The following is a 22,357-nucleotide window of genomic DNA, read 5'->3' as shown; positions in this document are numbered from 1 at the left end:
CCAAAAAACCAAAGGTACCATATGACGCTCGTACATGCCCTTAGGGCATGTATGTGCGCCATATGCCCCCAAATGTCATTTTCAGGGGTGCAGCAGGGTGTTCTTGAGACACCCTTGAAAAAATTCCTAATTTGCGATTAGCAATTTGCTAATCGCAAATTGCCCCTTCATTCCTATGGGCCTCCTGGCATATAGAAATGAATGGGTAATTTGCGATTAGCAATTTGCTAATCGCAAATTAGGAATGGTAAGGAATCGCTATAAAAAAGCGATTTTGTACATACATACCGTTTTGCGAATTCTAAATAGCGATTCCTTAAAAATCGCTATTTGGAATTCGCAAAACGGAACTATGATACATATGGCCCTAAATACTTTGCATCAGTTTGTGTCACTTGTGTGACTTTGCACCAACACAAAGTGCTGATAAATCTAGCCCCTTTGTCTCATGTAAACTTTCTGTAATGCTCACGAATGTTGCGAATACCACAGAGTTCGAAAAGATTTCTGCATATGGGTTTCCAGTTAAGATGCTTCGAGGAAAACAAACGATCTACTACCATTTAGTTTCACAAAGCGTCAAGGAAAAAGTTTTAAAGTTAACTTGCCCTAAATGGCACATCCATTTTTTGGACTTTTCTTGCATTGGTGCTTTTCGCAAATGCTGATTGAGTCTGTCTACCAAGGCTTTGATAAAAGATGCAGCTAGCCTGTTCCCTTAGGATGTGCTGCTCATCACCTCCATGTCATCATACATCATTTTCTGTCCTGGGGCCCTTTAAGCCAGAGTTCATTGATGTCAGTGCCAAGGGCCCCAGATGGCGCTGCAGAAACACAGCTGGACCAGACATTAGCATATCATGGCCTCCAAAGGAAAATTATTTGTAACAGAAAATGCAAACACTCTTTGGAAGATTCTTGTGTTCTATCTGACCTGGCCAATTAATGTGTACCCAATGGACTCTTCTCCTTTGCACTTTCTAACTCAGGGGATTGTTTTTTGTTCAGTCCAGTAGAGTGTGCCGCCCTCCACCTCAGCCGGGGGCTTCTCCCGAGTAGGTCTTTGGAGGTCTAAAGCCGCACAGACGTCCCTGACAGCTGCCTTATGAATACTGGAGGCTTCTTTGGGTTTTAGAAAAGTTTTGTTGATGAGAGTATGTCTAATTTGTGAAATGTAGGGTTGGTAGAGCCAGGAATTGGCTTTGCAAACTCGGCTCTTTCTTTAAAGCGACTTTAGACCATCAGGGACTATGGGGCATATCATCAAGGCCATGCGATAATTATCAAACAATCAATCAATCAATCAATAATATTTGTAAAGCGCGCTACTCACCTAGTAGGGTCTCAAGGCGCTGGGGGGAGGGGTCCGTTACTGCTCGAAAAGCCAGGTCTTGAGTTGTTTCCTGAAGGAGAGGTGGTCCAGGGTCGGCCGTAGGTGGATGGGGAGGGAGTTCCATGTCTTGGCCGCCAGGTAAGAGAAGGATCTTCCTCCAGCGGTGGCTCTGCAGATGTGTGGTACGGCGGCGAGGGCGAGGCTGGCCGATCGTAGCTGGCGGGTGGGTGTGTAGAAAGTGAGGCGGCTGTTGAGGTACTTCGGGCCCATGTCGTGGAGAGCCTTGTGTGCGTGGGTGAGGAGTCTGAACGTGATACTCTTGTTGACGGTGAGCCAGTGCAGGTCTCTCAGGTGGGTCGAGATGTGGCTGTGGCGAGGGATGTCCAGGATGAGTCGTGCGGAGGCGTTCTGTATGCGCTGGAGTCTTTTCTGTAGTTTGGCTCTTAGCGTGAGGATAACTGTTGTCGGCCAACTCTGAATTTTATGGCAAAGATAGGGTGCTATCAGCAACGCTTACCTCCAAAGCGATCAAACTCAGAGCGCAAGCTGCCAATTGAGCGATTATCGCTGGAAATACAGTGATAATCGCACAAGGTTTGGTGAAAGCTTGCTGATAGGGCAAGACATACATAGCCATGATATCCACCTTACATAGGATATCAGAGCTAAGTCAGTTTTTAAGCAGGCGTATGGAAAGTAGCGATAACAGAGGTTATCGCTACTTTGCTTGTCGCTCTGCAGGTTAGCGAGCCCATTGATAATTGGAGAAATGTCGCTTTGCGACATTTCTCCAGTTATGTCAGGGCAGGAATGCCCACTTTGCATCTCAATAGAGATGCAAAGATGGGCGTTGGGGGAAAGGGCGATAATGCAAGGATTCACGCGATAGCGTGACCTTGCTGATTAGGCGATAAAATTATCGCCGCTTTCCATCCGAAGACGGACGCTAAAGCGGCGATAATTTTATCTCTGGGGCTTGATAATATTCCCCTATATGTTTCTGCCCTCATTCATTACTTCTTTTTCTGTGCATTGACAAGTACATCTGCAATTCTTAATTATGCTATAATAAAGGATGTTGATTCACCAAAATGCAGGGGTATTGGAAGTGACATCACACACCCTTAGAACTTAATGACATCACAGGAAGTGACATCATATGAACCCTATCCCCTCCAACTCTTCCCCAGAAATGGATGTCACATGATCTTAACCCTAATGCTACTACAATAATTGACATTGCTAAAGTTCCATAATAACTGCATGATTAATATAACAACACAACACAGATAAATGGCTGGTTTACATACCACATATATCAGGATCTACCATCATCTTTGGAAGTGGTGGAGAGTAATACTTGCCCTGATTTGTAGAGAACGAGTGAAGTGAGTGAGTCAGACCTCTTCTAGGGGGGCTCAAGGAGGTTCTTCCCCAAGAATATCTAGAATAAATGGGGTCATACGGTGTACTTCAAGCACAATTTCCAGATATATTTGCTAAAATGCCACAGGCTTTGAAAGGGCTCTCATTAAATATCCAACTCCTTTCATAGTGTACCGAGCCAATGAGCCCGGACCCTCCTCTGGAGTTGACCCCATTTGATTTCAAAATGTGCTCTGGCTACATGTCAAAGCATTCATTGTGCCAGGGCCAGCACATAGTCATGGGTTCCCCATGTATTCCATGGATGTCCTTATGCCAAAAATGATATGCACTATGCTAGTGCCATAATGTTACTGTAGGTGCCGCATATGTCAAGAATTTCCTCTAGTATGCCAGCATTAGTATTTTAACATGGATACTCAGTATGCAAAGTATTAACTCTTTTATGCCAGAGCGAGTATTTTGTAACAGGTGTCTGTCATGCTAAGAATTGCCCGCAGCAAACCAGTGCTGGTATTTTGTGACATGTAGTAATCAAAGGAGAGAGTAAGGGATTGTCCACAAACAAGTGGGACCAGGATTACTCCTATTCCCCTGGGGCGAATGTTTTTGAAACAAAAGGAGGAGTATCCCCTACAGAATATGAGAAGAATAGTCTGGAGGGTAGACTTTATGGCAAAAAAGGAGAAAATATATCCTTTTGTTTAAAACCCCTCACTCACCAGCCTAGCGGTGACATGCTTCATCATCGGGGTCCACCCTGGTGGCCTAGCGTCACCAGGGTGTGCTTCGACACCTGAACTACAGTGGAGCGGGTTGTGACTGTAAGTGCAAAAAGAAAATATGTTAAAAATTGTCCTGGTTTAACTCAAAAATATAACTTTATTGTAGAGCAACTGAACAATGTTAAAAGTAAATAGTGGCGAGATGCTGATAGGCAAGTTACGACCGAATCTTCTCTATATGTGTTGGTGTGTATTGGTCGACATGTTTCTACCAATGGGCGCGTGCCCGGTATTCCTCAGGACCAAAAAAACAGGTGGACGGAAGGTGTGGGCCCCCTAAAAGGCTCACCCTGTCCTGATCCCCTGTTAACCCACAGGCGAATTGCTAGGGGTGTATGTGCTCAACTGAATAAGTGAGCAGGCAAAAAGAGTGAAAAAGAGACTTAAATAAGAGCTCTAATGTGCTTCATCGGGCAGGGCGTAGGCTCCTCACATCAGAAAAACATATTAGTTTGCCGGTGAAGCGGTTAAGCTGTAACCTACTGCCATGGTTCCCTGCTCGGCTTTTGTGACATGTGCCTGTCATGCTAAGAATTGCCTGCAGCAAACCAGTGCCGGTATTTTGTGACATGTACCTGTCATGCTAAGAATTGCCTGCAGCAAACCATTGCTGGTATTTTGTGACATGTGCCTGTCATGCTAAGAATTGCCTGCAGCAAACAAGTGCTGGTATTTTGTGACATGTGCTTGTCATGCTAAGAATGGCCTGCAGCACACCAGTGCTGGTATTTTGTGACATGTGCCTGTCATGCTAAGAATTGCCTGCAGCACACCAGTGCTGGTCTTTTGTGACATCTGCCTGTCAGGCTAAGAATTGCCTGCAGCAAACCAGTGCTGGTATTTTGTGACTTGTGCCTGTCATGCTAAGAATTGCCTGCAGCAAACCAGTGCCGGTATTTTGTGACATGTGCCTGTCATGCTAAGAATTGCCTGCAGCACACCAGTGCTGGTATTTTGTGACTTGTGCCTGTCATGCTAAGAATTGCCTTTAGCAAACCAGTGCCGGTATTTTGCCATCAATGCCTCTGTAAGCGAAAATAACCTTCAGTATGTTATGGACAATCACAGTCTTGCAAGTATAATAATAAATGTTTACTAATGCTCACTTCCATTCGCTCACACTCATTATCATACAGTCTCATTTACTCATGTGCACTCATTCATTCTCACTGAATGAATAAATAAATGAATGAAGTGATTTTGTAAAGCGCGCATTACCCAGAGGTGTCTTAGCGCTAGGCGGATCAAGGACTAAGGACATCAGAACAAGCCGAGTTAGGTCTTATTCACTTTATTGTTACCAGAGGGAAGAGCCTGGTCTTTAGCTGCTTTCTGAATAGCTGCAAGCTACATTGTGACCGTAGGGCCAGAGGAATGGAGTTCCATAACTCCCCCCTTCACCCCGGAAGGTCAGCGTTCTGCCGCCCCAGTTTGCTCGTTCACTCACTATTTATTGCTCATTATCACTCACTCCTTCTTACCCTGACCTACTCATACTTTCTCTCTCACACTGTCATTCTGTCATTCCCACACACTCTCACTCATTCTGTCTGACTCACTCATTATCCTAATTCATACAAACTAACCCACTCACATTTAGGGCCAGATGTAGGTGGCCCAATACCGGTCGGTAACGGCTGAAATTACCGAATTTCAGGCGTTACCAACCGTTATTGGGCATTTGGGATGTAGGTGGCCTAAATTGCAAATTCGGTAATTTACTGATTCGGTATTTTAAAGAATTGGTAAATTACTGATTCCTTAAACTACCGAATCAGTAAATTACAGAATTTGCAATGTAGGGAGCACTCAAATGAGTGCTTTTCCCATTTTAGGATCCGTTATTTACCACCAACTATAAGTTGGTGGTAAATAAGGAATACCTTTGAAAATGCAAATCAGTGCATTTTCAACTGTGCCATGTGGCAGACATACATGCCCTAAGGGCATGTAGGTGTGCCACATCTGTACACAAGCACGATTCAGGGGTGCAACAGGGTGTCAAAGTGACTGGCACCGTTGAATGTGTCCCCCATTTTACCGAATCGGTATTTACCGATTCGGTAATTGCCATTCATTCCTATGGGCCTTCAGGCCCATAGGAATGAATGGCAATTACCGAATCGGTAAATACCGATTCGGTAAATACCGAATCTTACCGATTCGGTAATTTTTACCGATTTTTTTGCTACATAGCATTTACCAATTCTAAAATACCGAATCGGTAAAATTCTGTATTTTAGAATCTGTAAATGTACTTTACCTACATCTGGCCCTTAGTCTTAATTTCGCTCAATCATACTTTTACACTTACTCAATCACTTGCACTGTTATTCTCAATGATTCTCACTCACAATTACACTCACTCATTGTTGCTCACTCACACTCATTCTGATTCATCCACTCAAGCTCACTTGCAGTCACACTTACACTGACTCACTCACTCACTGATACTCCCATATTGAGACTCAATATCAGGCATTCTCATTCATTGCCTGTTACTGACTCTCACCCACTCCTTTTCACCCACACACATGCTCACATGTAAACACATGCATCTCTTGCACACAAACTCTCACCCGCAGACACATACGCACACCGACCTTTAAAGGCATTGCTCTGCTTACCCTATCTGCCAGGAAAAGCCTGGTTCCTGCTCCTCGTGCTCCATGTTTTATTATGCTAATAGTGAATAGTACGTCATTATTCACTATTAGTGTTACCAAAAAAAAATGTACAGTAAACAAGAAGAACTGAACGTCAATGTCCAAGCTGTCCCTGTGTTCTTGCACTGATTTTACCAACTCTGAGTCTAGGGGTTACAAAAGCATTTACAGGGGTCGCAAGGGGGAAGACAGGGGTCGCAGCTGGCTCCTGGCAACCCCTAAAGGACGTTCATGGCTATATTGTTGTAAACGTTCGGCGATGCATCCGGGCCATATAGAACTAGTTAAGAAAATGATGCTAATGACTATTGATGTTTTTGATTTAGTAGCTGATAAGCAGGAATATGCATTTTTTCTTTTTCACCGCATCAGTTCTGGAAATTAGAAATTTTTGCCCTACAAAAAAATAGTTGGGAGATCTCCTTGATCACGTAACAAGATCATTTTCAAAAGACAAGAGCACTAAGGGTCTAATTAAGTGTTGGGTAGTAAACCCACTAAAGATCAGCATGTTCCCTGGACACTCACTGTTGACTCACCTTATTTAAAACTTGTTGAACCATCAAGTTAACAATGGCAGTCCCATAAGGGCATCAGAGACATTCATTTTTGGAGTTTGTTTCTGAAAAATAAAACAAGATGCTAACTGGGTCGCCAGGAAGTGTTAGCCTTGTAGAATTTGCCATTTTACCTAAGGAGATCCAACAGCTTTGATGCCTGGTGGAACTTAGGGCCATATTATCAACAACTAGCGATATTTATTGCTAAATAAGCTTAGCGACATTATTCTTATCGCCGTGCATCACCGGATTTTATCGCAGAGATATTGTGCTATTAGCAACGTTTATCTCCAATGTGATAAAGTATCCGGCGATAGCGGCGAAATGCGTGAATATCGCTGGGAATCCAGCAATATTCAGGCACTGACGCCAATAGGGTCTTAATCTGAAAATCCAACTCCCATTGGATATACAGGTTAAGAAGTGGCCTGAGAAGGCGTTAGTTTTCAGCGATATTCGCGCTTAGCGCTAATTATTTAATCGCTACGCCTGCGTTGATAATAGGCGATAGCGATGTTAGCGACTGCTTTCAGTTGCTAACAGGTTGGGTACACCCACTTTGCATGTCATTACCAATAAATATCGCTGACATGCAAAGCGGGCCCCAAACCGCTCGCTATCACCTAAAATCTGTCGCTAACTGATGTTAGCGACAGCTTGCTAATAGGGCAATGAAATTATTGCCGCTTTGCGGCCGAAAACGGACGCAAAAGCGGCGATACATTTATTTCACCTGCCTTGGTAATATGCCCCTGTATCTTTCTTGGTAGGTGAATCGCCAAGGGGCTGGTAGAGGCAGCTAAATATTTTCTACAAAAACACGCATAGCTACATACATTTTCCAGTAACTGTTTTGCACTAATCGGTTCAGTGAGGGCCAAAAATAGGGGAATCCAAAAACATTGATTTCTCATATTAATGCAAAAAGGAAAACGTTCTCCCCGATACAGAAAAAATACCTGAACGGAATTATACCAAACTGAGCAGAAAGTTAAAAAATGTACTTAGTGATCTTTTTGTGATTTGGAGCAAATCCGTTTAAATGTTTCTAGAAATTAGCTCATGATGGTCATGAAGGTGTTAAAAACATAGGTATGTCTTGATGATTGTTCCTGCGACACTGTAAAATATAGGACTTCTGAAAGGCTGAGGGAGCTTTTACTCCTATCGGCCATTTCCAGCAGTATACGGTGATCTGACTGGCTGGCCGTAACTCAGATGAGAACGTTTGGGCCAACATTACAGGACTCGTGACCTTGGTCCTCGTGTCCTAAAGACATTTTAAAGAAAGAGTATACATAGGCTTAATAGGGAGATCCCAGCTCTCAGGAACTTGTAGTGGTGGTGGTGATGGTGGTGGTGGTGGTGGGGTGGGGGTGGTGGACCCAGAGGAACCCCTCCAAAAATTGACAACTACTATAAGATCCTTGTATCATGGGTATTGTGGTACTCCTGCAGTATACATTTTGTATTGAAAAAAAAAAAAAATGGGAGAAGACAATGTGGGTTGGGTGCACAAGGTCAAATCCAAGTGCAGCGGGAGTTGGCCTCATGCAGGGACTTGGGTGCAGGGCCTGACCAAAGGTTGGTACATGGAGGAGGAACTAGTAGGCCCAGGAACTGCGGCCAACCCCCGATGCACACAGTTGAGTACATGGCCTGGGTAAAAGGCTAGGCCCTACAGACAACACCTGTTGTGCATGCACAAAGGCCCCGTGGCCAAGACCCACTGCCCAAGGCCAAAACCTGTGCACATTGGGGGCTAGCTGCATGCAAAGAGTTGGCTGTTGGCCCAATGCAGAATGTGATAAAAAAACTGAAATTCACAAAAAAAAGGTTAAATGGACATTGTAGTTAGGTTCTAACATTAAAAAAACTGAAAGACTACTGATTTGCCTCAGTTATAATTTAGTGAAAAAACTGCTTATGACCTCACATATTGCTTCACTTATGAAAGATTAAAATAAATGTAAAAAAAGAAAGGGATGAAAATATGGGTTTGGTGTTTGCTCAAGGGTGGGTGGTGGGCCAGGCTAAGGCACAGTGCATAATGGGTAGAAGTATTAACTGGTGTATTTCAGTGTTTTTGGGGTTTTGTAACATTAGCTCATGTCTCATGGCATTATCTATAATGTCACTTTAACCTTTGGATTTTTTTCAGTGAATATCATGACATAAATGGCTTATACATATATGCACATAGATGTACACCCTATATGTATGACCTAGGTGGCCCGTGGACAGGGCACTGGGTATGATCAAAGGAAGTTGCCATTTCCCTTTGCTGAAGGATCCAGGGACCTGGTGCAAGACATGGTTGATGGCTTTCCTTGTACCCAGGGACTGCTGGTCTGGGCACATAATATCACTTCCCTATAATACCACCGCCATCTAACCAATGAATTATGCAGACCATTCATTTAGGTTTCCCTGGAGAGCTCTGCCTAATTCATATTATAACTGCTGACTCAGTGCTCTATAGCACTGTGTGGCGCGGTGGAGAAGCAGACCAGGACAAAAGGTGCTTTACAGGTGTTTTGGGTTTATTGACAGTAAGCTCAAAACAAGGGTTCTGGGGTATATAGTACTCAACGCAAAGAGTTCTGGGACTTGTGGTTCGGTCCTGTTCCTTCCTTCTCCTTTGTGGTTGTATTCAGGAGTTTGGCTGTATTCCGGTGACTGGAGGGCTTGGTGTCCAGTTACTCGCGGGTGATGCCTTCTATCATGTGTCGTGGGAGGCACGGGGGAGTAGGGGGGTTGACACCACTACCGTCACCAGTGTTGTCGTGCACTTAGGCTAGTTTGAGTAGGAGTCGGGGTCTCTCTCTCCCGTTACACCCGTGCCCATGGGTCACTCAATTGCGCGCCCCCATGCAAACCCAAAGCGTCCTCGTACCTTGTTTAGCAACGACCCTCCTGGGCCGTGGCGGGAGTCCCCACGTTGCCAGGTAGGGTCTGGCTGCCCGTCTGTCTCTCCGTCGGTCACTTCTGCTTTGGGACGCTCCTCTCTGGACGACGTGATCTCCTGGTCCTCTCGGTGGTTTCCTATTTCGCCCGACGGTGATACAACGAAGGTAATCACCAGCGTTTCCCCGCGACTTGCTCCATGGGCCAGTCCAAGCGAACCAACTCCTCCTCTGGCGTCTTCCGTCTTGAAGCCGTGGAAGCCATGTCACCCCGTCACATGACTTGGGAAGCCCTGTGACTTAAAATAACAGTACTCCTCTAGGAAGGTCTGCGCATTTAGAAGGGAAGACAGGGAAAGATAGTTGGAAAAGTGTTCCGCCGAGGTGTCCCAGGAATGCGCGTCCTCACACACTGTTTTGGCGGAGCTTATTCATTCTTTTTTGCTCCAGCAACGGCCCAGCAGGTTTGGGAAGATGCTAATGTGCTTCGACTCTTTAAGAAGACTTCCAAAGCCCATTCGATCATTCCAGTTTTTGCCCCATTTTCCTTATTCTTTTCCAATCAGAAATAATTGAGAAGCCGGTCAATCAACAGTTACCTGTTTACACAAAGGTGAATTGGATTGCTCACATTCAGGGATTAGGTTTGAACATGGTAGGGGGGTGTGATCTCACGCCAGAACAAAAAGGCGGCACTCGGCTAAACCCTGCTCGGGCTAGGAACTATTTTTAATATTTCCAGTCTGTTCTTGTCACATTCGGGTGAGAACACCTTAATCTATGGTCTCTTTAAAGGTCGGAGCGGCATTTGGAGCTGCTCCGACTCCGAATTACTTCCTGGCTGACTCGAAGCAGCCGTGGTGAGATTCCTTTCCTCAGAAGTGAACGCCACCATTTTGCAAGCATGCTGCTCACTCTTTATGACCTCCTGGTGAGTTAATACCATTGTTTCATAAATTAACGCTTGGCAACGTTTCCTTTTCTTTATCTGTCTCTGCAGCTAATTTTTTACTCATAAACGTACAGTGTCTGTTATGCCTTTTCGTCAGTATGTTTTCCTGACATAGAAATGCTTCTTTTTTCTTCTTTTTTTGCATGCTGATGCCTCACATCACTTTCTACACTGACTTTGCCTCGCTTGTCATATGTTTGTTCTCTGAACAGCTTATTCTTTTTAAAAGGAGTGTCTTTCATTTTCGGCATGCAACACATATAGCCTATTAGAATTTTTTCTTCACACTTGCCTTCCTCTACATAGTGTGTATAAAGCATATAGGCAGGCTGAGAACATCACTAAAGTTGTTACATCGTCCTTCTCACCTTGCTAATATGGCTAGTGATATTTCAACCTCCGTTAAACCTTTGTGTTCTGGCACAAAACTCAAGAAGGTAAAAAATGACCCCCTCCTCACCCATTTTGTTATCTCACAATCCTGTTCTTGACACTATCCTTGATGAGGTGAGGGGCTCAACATCTTTCATGTCCTCTACTAATGAGAAACTCCAACAAATTGAGGACAGATGGATTACTATGGAGGCGAAGGTGTACGATATGGAGCAACATATCAGTGACTTGCATGACGTTACCACCAAGATTCCTATCCTAGAGCAGGAAATTCAACATCTCAAGTTGCATACTGAGGACATTGAAAATCGCAATAGGCGTAATAACCTCCGTCTATATGGCTTACCAGAGAATTTGGAGTGCCTTGACCTTCTTCTCTTTCTGAAGAGGTTCCTACCTAAGCTCCTGGATCTTCCATTAGAGCCTCCACTACACATTCAATGTGCACACCATCTTGGTCCAATGCAATCTCTTTTTACTAGACCTAGAGGAATTATAATGCTATTTTTGGAATTCACAGACCTCATCTATGTTCTTAAGCCAGCAAAAGTGAAGCATCACCTTATATGGTCTGGTCATACCATTTATCTCTCTCAGGATCTCTCTAATGCCACCAATGCCAGAAGGAAGGAATGTCTTGCTCTTTGCCCACAGATGCGACAGTTGCATATTCTCGCTATTGGCATTTTACATCCGTGTCTGTGTAAAATTACTCATGAGGGCATTCTTTTGACAACCATGTCAAATTGAAGTCTTTTCTCCAAAGTCTTTCTCTAAATTCTATTGATGGTTCTACCCAAAGCCTCTAACGTTTTTTCTATAATGTTCCTTATGGTTGTTCTTTCTTCTATATCTTAGTATCTCTTCCTCTGTCGCTCCTTTTGTTCTCGGTGCTGTTTTGCCTCATGCTCATTTCTTCTACTCGTTGTCTTAGATCTGGATCTCTTTCCTTGACCCAGCTCTTTTTCTTACTATTTCCTTCTCTCTCCTTATGTTAATAATTGTTTTTTTAATTTGTATGATGCATGTACTTCTCTCTTTTACTTGTTGTTTTTTATACTGTGTTCCATATTTACTTGATAAATGGTGTTTCTCTGTTTTGAGCTGTGTCTCTGCAGTGTATCACCTCTATCCATGTAATACCCACCCGACCTCCTAATCTGTGTAACGTAGTCTCGTGGAACGTTCGTGGTGTGGGACATCCTGTTAAAAGACAAAAGGTAGTCTCTCATTTATCTAGATTGAATTCACATGTTTCTTTCTTACAAGAAACTCATTCTAAGGATGCTGAATCTCTTAAATTAAAGAGACAGTGGGTAGGCCAAGTTGGTTATTGCCCAGCTTTCAATCATAACAGTGGTGTTGCTATTATTTTTCATGTGTCGTTACATGTACAAATTTTATCTACTCAATGTGATAGTGATGGATATTGGGTAATGGCCAAGGTTGTCAGCCACAATACAGAAATAGTTGTATTCAATATTTATGGTCCCGTTAAAACAGACCCTGATTTTTGGAACAACATCAAGATTTTACTATCCTCTTTTGATAATCCTAACATTATTGTTGCAGGTGATTTCAATCAGTGGTTAGACTCATTTTCAGACAGACAATCTAAATGTAAATTCAATCCCGACAGATCCCACGGAGCATTTCAATCTGCCATTGCCACACGTTTATTATTTGATGTACGGAAAACCTGTAATCCTGGCTCTTTTGAATTCACATTCTTTTCCAATGTCCATCATACTCACTCTGGAATTCATTTTTGGTTAGTAAACCCTTACTTGCCTCCATCCAATCTTCCGATATTGGTTCTATTTTTATTTCTGAACATGCTTCTGTCCTTTCCTCACTTGATCTCTCCTTGAACACTCCGAAAACTGGTCGCTGAAAATGTTATAACTTTCTCTTGTGCGACAATAATTTCATATCTGAAGTCACTACTTTCATCAACAATTTTTTTTAACATTAATAATCGTTTGGACACATCTATTCCTAATACTTGGGATGCCTTCAAGGCCTCTTTATGTGCCTTTACTATAGCATACTCAGCAAGAAAGAAGAAAACCAACGAGGCCAAGTATACAACTCTACTACAACAACTCGAATCACTGGAACATACTTACTTTACATCTAAATCCCCCTTGACACTCCACAAGCTAATTAAGGTCAAGTCTGCACTTAACAAACTTGCCACAGTTGATGCTTGCAATGTCCTTATTAAAATTCAATCTAAATATCACAGAGGCCAAAATAAAGCAGGCAAAACGCTGGCCAATTTTTAAAAAATCAAATCTGGACAAAAAGATATTGGTCCCATCCTAAACGAGCTTACAAAGAAATTGGCATCCTCTGATGCAGATATTTCTATCACTTTTTAGGAATATTATGAGTCACTGTAGCCTGATGACACAAACCCCTCTAATCAGAATATGCACACCTTTTTAAATGGGTTACCTAACTCCCTATCCTTATCTGGCAAATCTGGTTTATTGGAAGCTGAGATAACAGATGCCATTAGATCTTTTAAAAAATCTAAAGCACCTGGTCCTGATGGCCTCTCAGCTGATTTTTTGCCACTTTTTCCTCTATTTTTGCCCCTAAACTTCTTGAGCTTTTTAATTCCTTCCTCAAAGACTCTAAGGCACCTGGTTCCTTTATTGAAGCCCTGATTGTCCTTATTCCCAAGCACCATAAAGATCACTCCCTTTGTAAAAACTATCGTCCTATCTCATTAATTAATTATGATTGAAAGATATTTGCTAAAATCCTTGCCTCTCGACTTGAGACTATTGTTCCATTGCTGGTGAATACCGATCAATCTGTTTTTATGGGTAGACTGGCTGCTGATAATGCTAAAATGTTTTCTAATGTCATCACCTTGGGAAGAAAATACCAGTCTCCTCTTGCTGCATTGTCTTTCTATGTCGAGAAGGCTTTTGATCGTATTAATTGGCAATTTATGTTTACTACTCTTCAATGGTATGGTTTTGACCAAACTTTATCTCTTTTGTTAAATTGGTATACTCTGCCCCACGTGCCAGTATTTTTGTCAATAACCATTTTTCTTAATATTTTCACCTGTACAGAGGCACCCCACAAGGATGTCCTCGTTCACCCGTTATTTGTTTTGTGTTTAGAACATTTCCTTGAATGGATTTGTGTTAATTCACTTATCTCAGGGTTTGTACATAACTCCAATGAAACTAAATTGTCAGCTTATGTTGATGATATTTTGTTTTATATTTCTAACCCCCTCTCCTCCCTGCCTCCCTTTTTACATGAAATTCAGTTATATTCTAGCATCTCTGGATATAAATTGAATTTCTCCAAAACAGAGGTATTACCTTTAAACTCCTTATGCAACCAATATATGTTCACTAACACCAACTTCACTTGGTACCCTACAAAAATAAAATATCTTGGATTTGGTTCTCTTCCACTGTTAGTTGCTTGTTTAATTCATTAATAATCGCAATCCAAAGATTACTTCTCTCTTGGTTGCATCTCCACTTGTCATGGCGGGGTGCACTAGATAATATTAAAATGATGATCGTTCCCCATGTCCTGTATACATTATCCATGTTATCTTTTATGATTCCCGTTTCTCAAATTAATTCTATCTGCACTAATTTGTTATGGAATAATAAATATCCCTGTATTGCCCTTGCAAAACTTAAATGAGGGTGGTGTTCGTTTTCCTGATTTTAAACCATATCATTCTGCATTTTTAATTAGGATTTTTTTTTTTGCCTTAACTTATGAATTTGATCGTAATTCCATGTCACATTGGAATACATTTGAATTCTCCTTGTTGAAGGATTTTTCCTTTAAAAATATAATATATGTCTAATTGCACTTTTATATCAAATAACCCTATACTGAAATACTCCCAACAATTGTTATATAATATTTTGTCAATAAGTCTTGACCCCACCAATGTTTTTTGTCCTCTACTATTTGGTATAATAAATGTATTACATTTAAGCTTAAATCGTTTTACTTACAAACACTGGAAGGAGTAGGGCATTATGTTTATTTACCAGCTTGTCCAGCATAACTCTGTCATTCCCTTCTCTCATTTTCAGTCACAGTATAACTTGCCTAATTCGTTTCTTCATGAGTACCTTTTAATATTGTCAGCTTTACAGTCCTATTTAACAATAGTTAAATATTTTCCCTTCAGCTTCTCCCTCACTTATCCCTGCCACACCAATATACAACATTCCACATGACCTTAGACTCAAGGCTGCTTCTATTTATAAGATGTTGTAGTCACCTGTTACTGAACGATCTAAAACCCCAAACAAATTACTCTGGGACACGGATTAATCTATATCACTTCATATTCCTTAATGAGATAAATTTTGGCTTAAGTTATTCAAAACTTCTAGAGCAGTTCGTATCACTCAATCCTTATATTTCATTTATAACAGAGCTCTTATTACTCCTAAATGTATATCCAAGTTCTCTCCTACCTCCTTCCCCCTGTGTTGGTCTTGTTCTGTCTTTACTGGGACTTTAATTCACCAATTATATGAATGTTCTAATGTGTTGAGGTTTTGGGAATCTACTTGGGCAAAATGTCTGGAAATATTTCAATGTAACATTCCATTATTAATGCAAAATGTTTTTCTTTGCACTGCCTCGCCTGCTTTTAATGATCTCTCTCCTAAATCTTTTTTATTTGATCCTTTTATTACTATTGCATGTAAATTGATCTTGTCCTGTTGGAAAGACAATTCTAAATTATCAACATTAATATGGTGGAATTATATTTGTGATGAACGCAGATTTGCTAATGTTTCTTCTCTCTCACTATCTCAAAAAATTAAATCTGATCTATTGTGGTTACCTTTGACTTAAAATCTCTCTACACATACACCTGCATCTTAACCATTATCTTACTCTTTATTTTTCCCCTTTATATATCAATTTCACTCTATATACTTTTCCTTTCTTTCTTCTCTCCTCGCCCTTTCTTTCTCTTATCTTTCATAATCTTACAACACATTATATATAATTATTTATTGACCTCTTTTGTATCTCTCTTGTTGTCTTTTTCTTTTTCCCTCTCCCTAATTACTTGACCATGTACTATTCCTCTATATTGGTTGTTATATAATATGTGTAATGTATTCCTATGATTGATCATGTTTTTCTTTCTTTAAAACTCAATAAATTTTATTAAACAAAAAAAAGTGTTGAACATGGTACCAAGACTGCCATGCTCATGGTCGCAGATGAGATCAAGCTGAGTTTGGATATTTGGAGGCTTGTGGTGCTTATCTTACTCGATCTGTCTGCAGCATTTGGTAAGTTATCGCATTTAATAATAATCAAAAGACTTCATGGGAATGGCATGCACTCAAAAGCGCTGGCCTAGTTCCAGTAACTTTTATCAGACTGAGCACAATCTGCCCACCTGACACTTTTTAAATTATCACCTATATGTATCCCTAGTGGGTGCCACAGGGATCGTCTCTTCGTCCCACACTTTTTAATATTTATATGGTCCCCACCAGCTGGCATAGTGATAACTTGTGGATTCAAAACTATATCCTATTCAGCTGACACGCAGCTAGTAATATGTACCTCTGTCAATTATGAGGACACAAAATTGACATTTTCCGAATGCCTAAAGTCCGTGGCCCAGTGGATGAATCAGAACTACCAGAATTTGAATGGAGAAAAAACTGAGATTATTATTTTCAGAAGACCGATAAAATCCCTTCATAAAAATGGCGGCCTAGTGATTTGGGACCTGCCCTAAATTGCAAAATAAAGTGAGAAGAAACCTTGGTATGCTAACTGGCAACGCGCTCAGCATGAAGGAACAGGTATCTTGCACATGCTTTGCAAGGTCTTTAACTGGATGCCTTAGCATTACAGAAAAATGGTCACCCAGGCCTCGATAATGAGTCACTTTGACTATTGAAATACCTTGTGTGTGGGTATGGATGATTACCTATTAACGTGTCTGCAAACAATTCAAAACACTGCTGCTAGACTGTTGTGTTGATTCCCCCAATCTTCTTTCAATCCGATGTTAAAAACCCTTAACTGGTTTCCAATACGAAAACGCATTATTTTCAGTTGCCGTCCCATGTTCATAGGACACTCCATTGTAAAGGACCTCAGTATCTGAGTGCTGCCGGGACAACATTTTACAAGACAGACTTCCAGAGCTCTTAGTTTCTTTACCTTGGGGCTAGACCTTTCTCCTAGCTTGCAGCATGACATGACAAATGACACCTGATTTAGGCAAATTCAGACACATGCTATAAACATGGATGTTTCATAATTGAGCACCAATCATATTATTTCCTTCATTTATGACACTACTTCATGAAGACCTTTTTAGGCGTCCCCGGATACATCATTGGGAATGAGCAGGTTTTCAAACATATGAATGAATAAAATAAATAAAAGTAAATACTTTGGTTAGGAACCAAATTAATTGATAAAACATCCTAAAAACTCTGTAACAGTAAAACTGCTTGTTGAAACTGGAATCTGGGTTGAGAATTCAGTGATGTTTGGAATGTTACAATTTAGAATTGTAACAGCAGCTATAGAGACTTCCCTGCTTGATCGGACGTTTTACTACCTACTTGGTGGACTTCAAAAAAGCAGTGAGCTTGCATCTTTGGTGAGCTGCTCGAGGTCCTCTTGCTTCTCCATTGCCTCTAGCCTGTGGGTCCTCTTGAAGGTCATCTTTTAATCCAGTGGGTTCCCCTGATTGATCGGGCCTGCCCTGACTCCCCTGCTTGTGGTGAGTCACCTGGACCTTTCTGGTCCGGACACTGTACCTTCTTCAGTTTCCACATTGGTTGCAGTTGCAAAGGTTAGTTGGCTCTCCACACAGGCACCGACTCATTGACTCTCAACATCCAATGTGGGACGGCTCGTGCATGTCTAGTGATCTTCGACAGCATCACCTGGTCCGCACAACTGCAGTTCCAAGGTCACCATCAGCTCTCCAGCAACACTCAACATTGGAGGCTATTTGTCTTCCGTGCCTCCTGTCAGCTCTCCAGCAACACTCGACATTAGAGGCTATTTGTCTTCCGTGCCTCCTGGTCACTCCTGAGTGGCATAGACTCTGTCCCCTTTGCTTGCAGGTACTTCTCATCATGAATCCACCTTTGGGTTCCACTGGACACTTTCACCTTTTTTCCAGCAGCGGCATCTTCCAGGAGTCCTTCATTGGGTTCAACTGCGGTTACCGACGCCAAGTTACACGTATGCACCCGGCTTCCCTGGTGTGGGTATCCTGGTTCCAAGGGTATGCACGGGTGGGGTGGCTCTCCAACCTTCTGTCCTCCACAGGGTTTCTTCAGGGTCCACTGCGAAGGGTCCTTCTTCTTTAAAATTGAAAACGCGACTTACCCATTGGCTTGAACTGAGCCTGCAGACGTGTTCCCACTCTGCACACGGCCTCCGTGTGGGTTCCTGGTCACTTACCTTGGGTGGTTCCTTGGGTCCCCGGCACTTCAATGTCTTCTGGGTGTAATCTTGACTCGAGTCGTGGTTCGCATATCATTATTTTAGTATATGGTTTGGTCTGCCCTTGGTGGCCACTGCGTATTCGTGCTACTTACCTGTTTCCATTGAAAAGTATTGTGTACATTGCTTATATCTCTGGCTAGGAGGTATCTGTGTGTGTTTGTGAGTGTCTTATAATAAATACATATTTTTATAAATACACTGTGTGGCTCTTTTTCACTTAATCTTAACCTATAAGATGATGCTTTGGTAAAACAAGCAACTTTACACTTCTTCTGGACTAAGTCTGAAGCCTGCTCTCCACAGCTACCACTTATGGAGCTTTCTAAGATTGTCTAAGATCACTAAAATCACCATAAGCGTTGTCTGCATTAGTGCAGGGTGGCCACTTACATTAGTGTGCACCATATACTATGCCAGCTTCTCACAGGGGCGAAAGGGGGTTCCACGTTTTCCCAACCCAACAGAGTCCTCAGACCCAAGATCGTGAGATTATGCTGGAAGATAACAAGTGGTGGAACAAGGAGAGGTTATGTCCTCAGTGGAGTGGGGATGTTATCATGAGTGGTGATGGGGATGTGGTATATGTCGGGAGAACATGTGTTAAGGGTATCCTGCATTAGGAGACGTCCCATACGGTTTAGGGATTATGAATAGTTTGTTAACATGTGTCCTTTTCTGGAATGAGCAATCTGTTATGATATGTTTTCCAGGAATTCCTGTAGGTTTACAATCTGCTGTTACATAATGAATGAGGGGTGTTTCTTCATGTGTGTTTTTTATTTGGTAGGTTTCTTTTATATTTCATATGTTTTAATTTGTGTAATCAGTATAAAGGGGAAAATGTGTTGGACTGGATTCTGGGTTGAGAATCCATTGATGTTTGGAATGTTATTATTCAGAATTGTAACAGCAGCTATAGCCGTTTCTCTGCCTGGTCGGTCGTGTTTCCACCTACTTGCGTGGACTTCAGTTAAAGAAGTGTAAACTCACTTGTGTGAAGAGGTGCCTCCATTCAATACTCTTATTACAAAATATTGTCCAAATTTCACTTAAACAGTAAATTAGAAGGATATTACAGGTACAATCAAAATTCAAAAAGCCTTTAACATTGATCAGATATACTTAGCTACACAACCAGAATTATTGAATGATCTTACCTACGATACCACGTATAACATCACAAATTGCTTTGTAATTTTTAGGCCTGGGCATAAAATTCCGTTCCGCTCGCGGAATTTGCAGAATTTCGCGTTCCGCGGAGAACAAGAGATTGCCCAAAATGCTGCATTACGCGACTTTGCGAAATATTTTGCTTGTTCGCGTTCTCAAAATGCGTGTTCATGAGATATTTCCCCCTGAGCACGCAAACAGCGATCACGAACAGTAAAAACGCATCGCGAACAAGCAATTCCGCGTGTTCGTAGAATTTCTGCATGTTCGCGTAGATCTTTTACCGTTTCGCAGAGATTTGCGTAACGCGATTACGCAAATTCCGCCCACCCCTAGTAATTTTGTTACGGCAGACATCACATATCACATCACATACCCTTCTGAGATCGCTAACACATTTTGCAGGGATTTTATGAAAGGGATGCCATACTTTGAGAAGAAAGGACACTTGTGGAAATTGATCTGGCGTGTCCTCTTCTGTATTTACATCCCAGCTCACACCCCTCACAAATCAGTCAAATTTCCGTTTCTATCTATCTCAGGATTAGGGTCCAAAACTTATTGAATTAGGGGAAGGAAGTCACTTTCAGGAGTGAAGTTTCTAAGCTTTGCATTACTTCAAGTTAGTAAGTCATGGGAGTTGTGTAGTTTTCTTGAGTTATGGAAAGTCATTCACAGGATGAGCATTCCTGTGAAAAAGAAGCCACTGCCTTGTTCCACGAAGATAGCAAACATGCTGGTGTTCAGCTCCAGTTAGCATCAGTCCCTCGTATCTAAAGACCACGGGCCCGATTCATAAAACTAATTTAAGACAAAATCCTAAACTTACTACTATTTTGGTATTCACAGAAGGCACTTACTCATTTTGGTATTCACAGAAGTTAGGAGTCCTATCTTTAGGACCCCTAAATGCCTTCTGTGAATATCTAAAGTCGTAAAGTTAGGATTTTTCTCAGTTTAGGAGTAGTAAAGTTAGGACTCCTAACTTTACTAATCCTAAACTGAGAAAAATCCTGATTTTAAGACTTTCGGTATTCACAGAAGGCATTTGGGGGTCCTAAAGTTAGGAGTCCTAACTTTACTACTCTTAAACTGAGAAAAATCCTAATTTTAAGACTTTCGGTAGTCACAGAAGGCATTTAGGAGTCCTAAAGTTATGACTCCTAGCTTCTGTGAATACCGAAATGAGGGCCTTCTGTGAATACCAAAATAGTAGTAAGTTTAGGATTTTGTCTTAAGCTAGTTCTGTGAATCGGGCCCTGAATATGGATTTCCACTCACATCTCAAGCTCTCGAGATAAACAAGGATCTGGTGTTCTCTAGATTTCCATATTTGAAAGAGAAGAATCTGAGATCATATTCCTCCCACAGAATTCTTTTTTAGAGGCTTCACGTGAAGTGTTCACTTAATGACTATACAATGCCAGCTGACTCCTTCTTTGCAGAATGGTCTTTAGTAGCATCTGAAACCCACACTGGCAGCTAATTAGATGCATGCGTTATTAATTGTTATTATACTGCTTTTTGTTAGTTTGTTTGCTTCTAAAACATATGCTTAGGCAGTATTCATTTTTGGCCGTGTCAAAGCTGGCGGCTCATTATGTGGCTGAAACATTTGAATTGTTTACTTCGCTGGAGTCATTATTATTTTTACAGCCCAATTATTGCATTGATGGTGTTAATTTTTATGATTTTCTTTTTCTCTTCCTGAATGCATATTTTTTTCTGCTTATGACAGTGAACCTGGTTTGAACTGTAATTAACATATTACCCGCAGCCCCTTTATTACAGTACAAAGACCACCTCAGAGCACATTTAAAGGCATTGTGAATCAAGTTGAATGTACTGGAATTGCAAATGTTGTTTATATTTTGTATTTTTTGTTTAAACATTTGTACATAACATTGGATTGGAACTAAATGTTCTGCAACTGTTGCTAATTAATGCAGTGGACAAACCACTCAATGTCATGTTGCTTTGCAACAGCATTGGAATAACACCAGAATCCATCTCTATCTGCACCCAGTAATAAAGTATCTGCAGTACATCTCTACATAGTGTAACATAAATACATCCACTAATCAACATACATGTGCATAAACAGGAGTGATTATTTTTTAAATATCTTATTCTGAAGTAGTCAAGTCACTTTCTGGATTGTCAGTCTGGGATGAGAAGAAGTCTGCAGTAATTGCATTGTTAAATGTATTGGCCATGAAAAGGTTCAACTTTTTGCACAAAATTGTCCTACCACCAACCACACAGACACCTCTGCTCCGCAGGAGTCCTACTTGCATACACCCTACAAATGTAATGTAATGTAAAGTAGTATTTCTTAAGCGCAGACTGTCACTCCGCAAGGAGTATCCTGGCGCTAGGGAGAGAACAATGAGCGTGGGTCCTATAGCACACCAGCTTATGTTACTACTAGATTAATGCAAGACAGCGGACATCAGAAATGTTGTATATCCATGTTTTCAATGCCTTCCTGAATTGAGATTCGGTTTCCTGCAGTCTTAAATTGATTGGAAGGGCATTTCATGCTTTGGACCCCAGGACAGCAACTGTTTTCCCTCCTTTAGTAATCAATCTGAAGGGGGGAGGATTCAGAAGATTGGCTGTGGATGACCTGAGATTACTAGTAGTGAAATATGGTGAAAACCTTGCTGAAGGGTATTTAGGGCCGTGTTT

This window comes from Lissotriton helveticus, chromosome 2_2 (assembly GCF_964261635.1).
Source record: "Lissotriton helveticus chromosome 2_2, aLisHel1.1, whole genome shotgun sequence".
NCBI classification, from domain to species: domain Eukaryota; kingdom Metazoa; phylum Chordata; class Amphibia; order Caudata; family Salamandridae; genus Lissotriton; species Lissotriton helveticus.
This window is presented reverse-complemented; position numbering follows the sequence as displayed.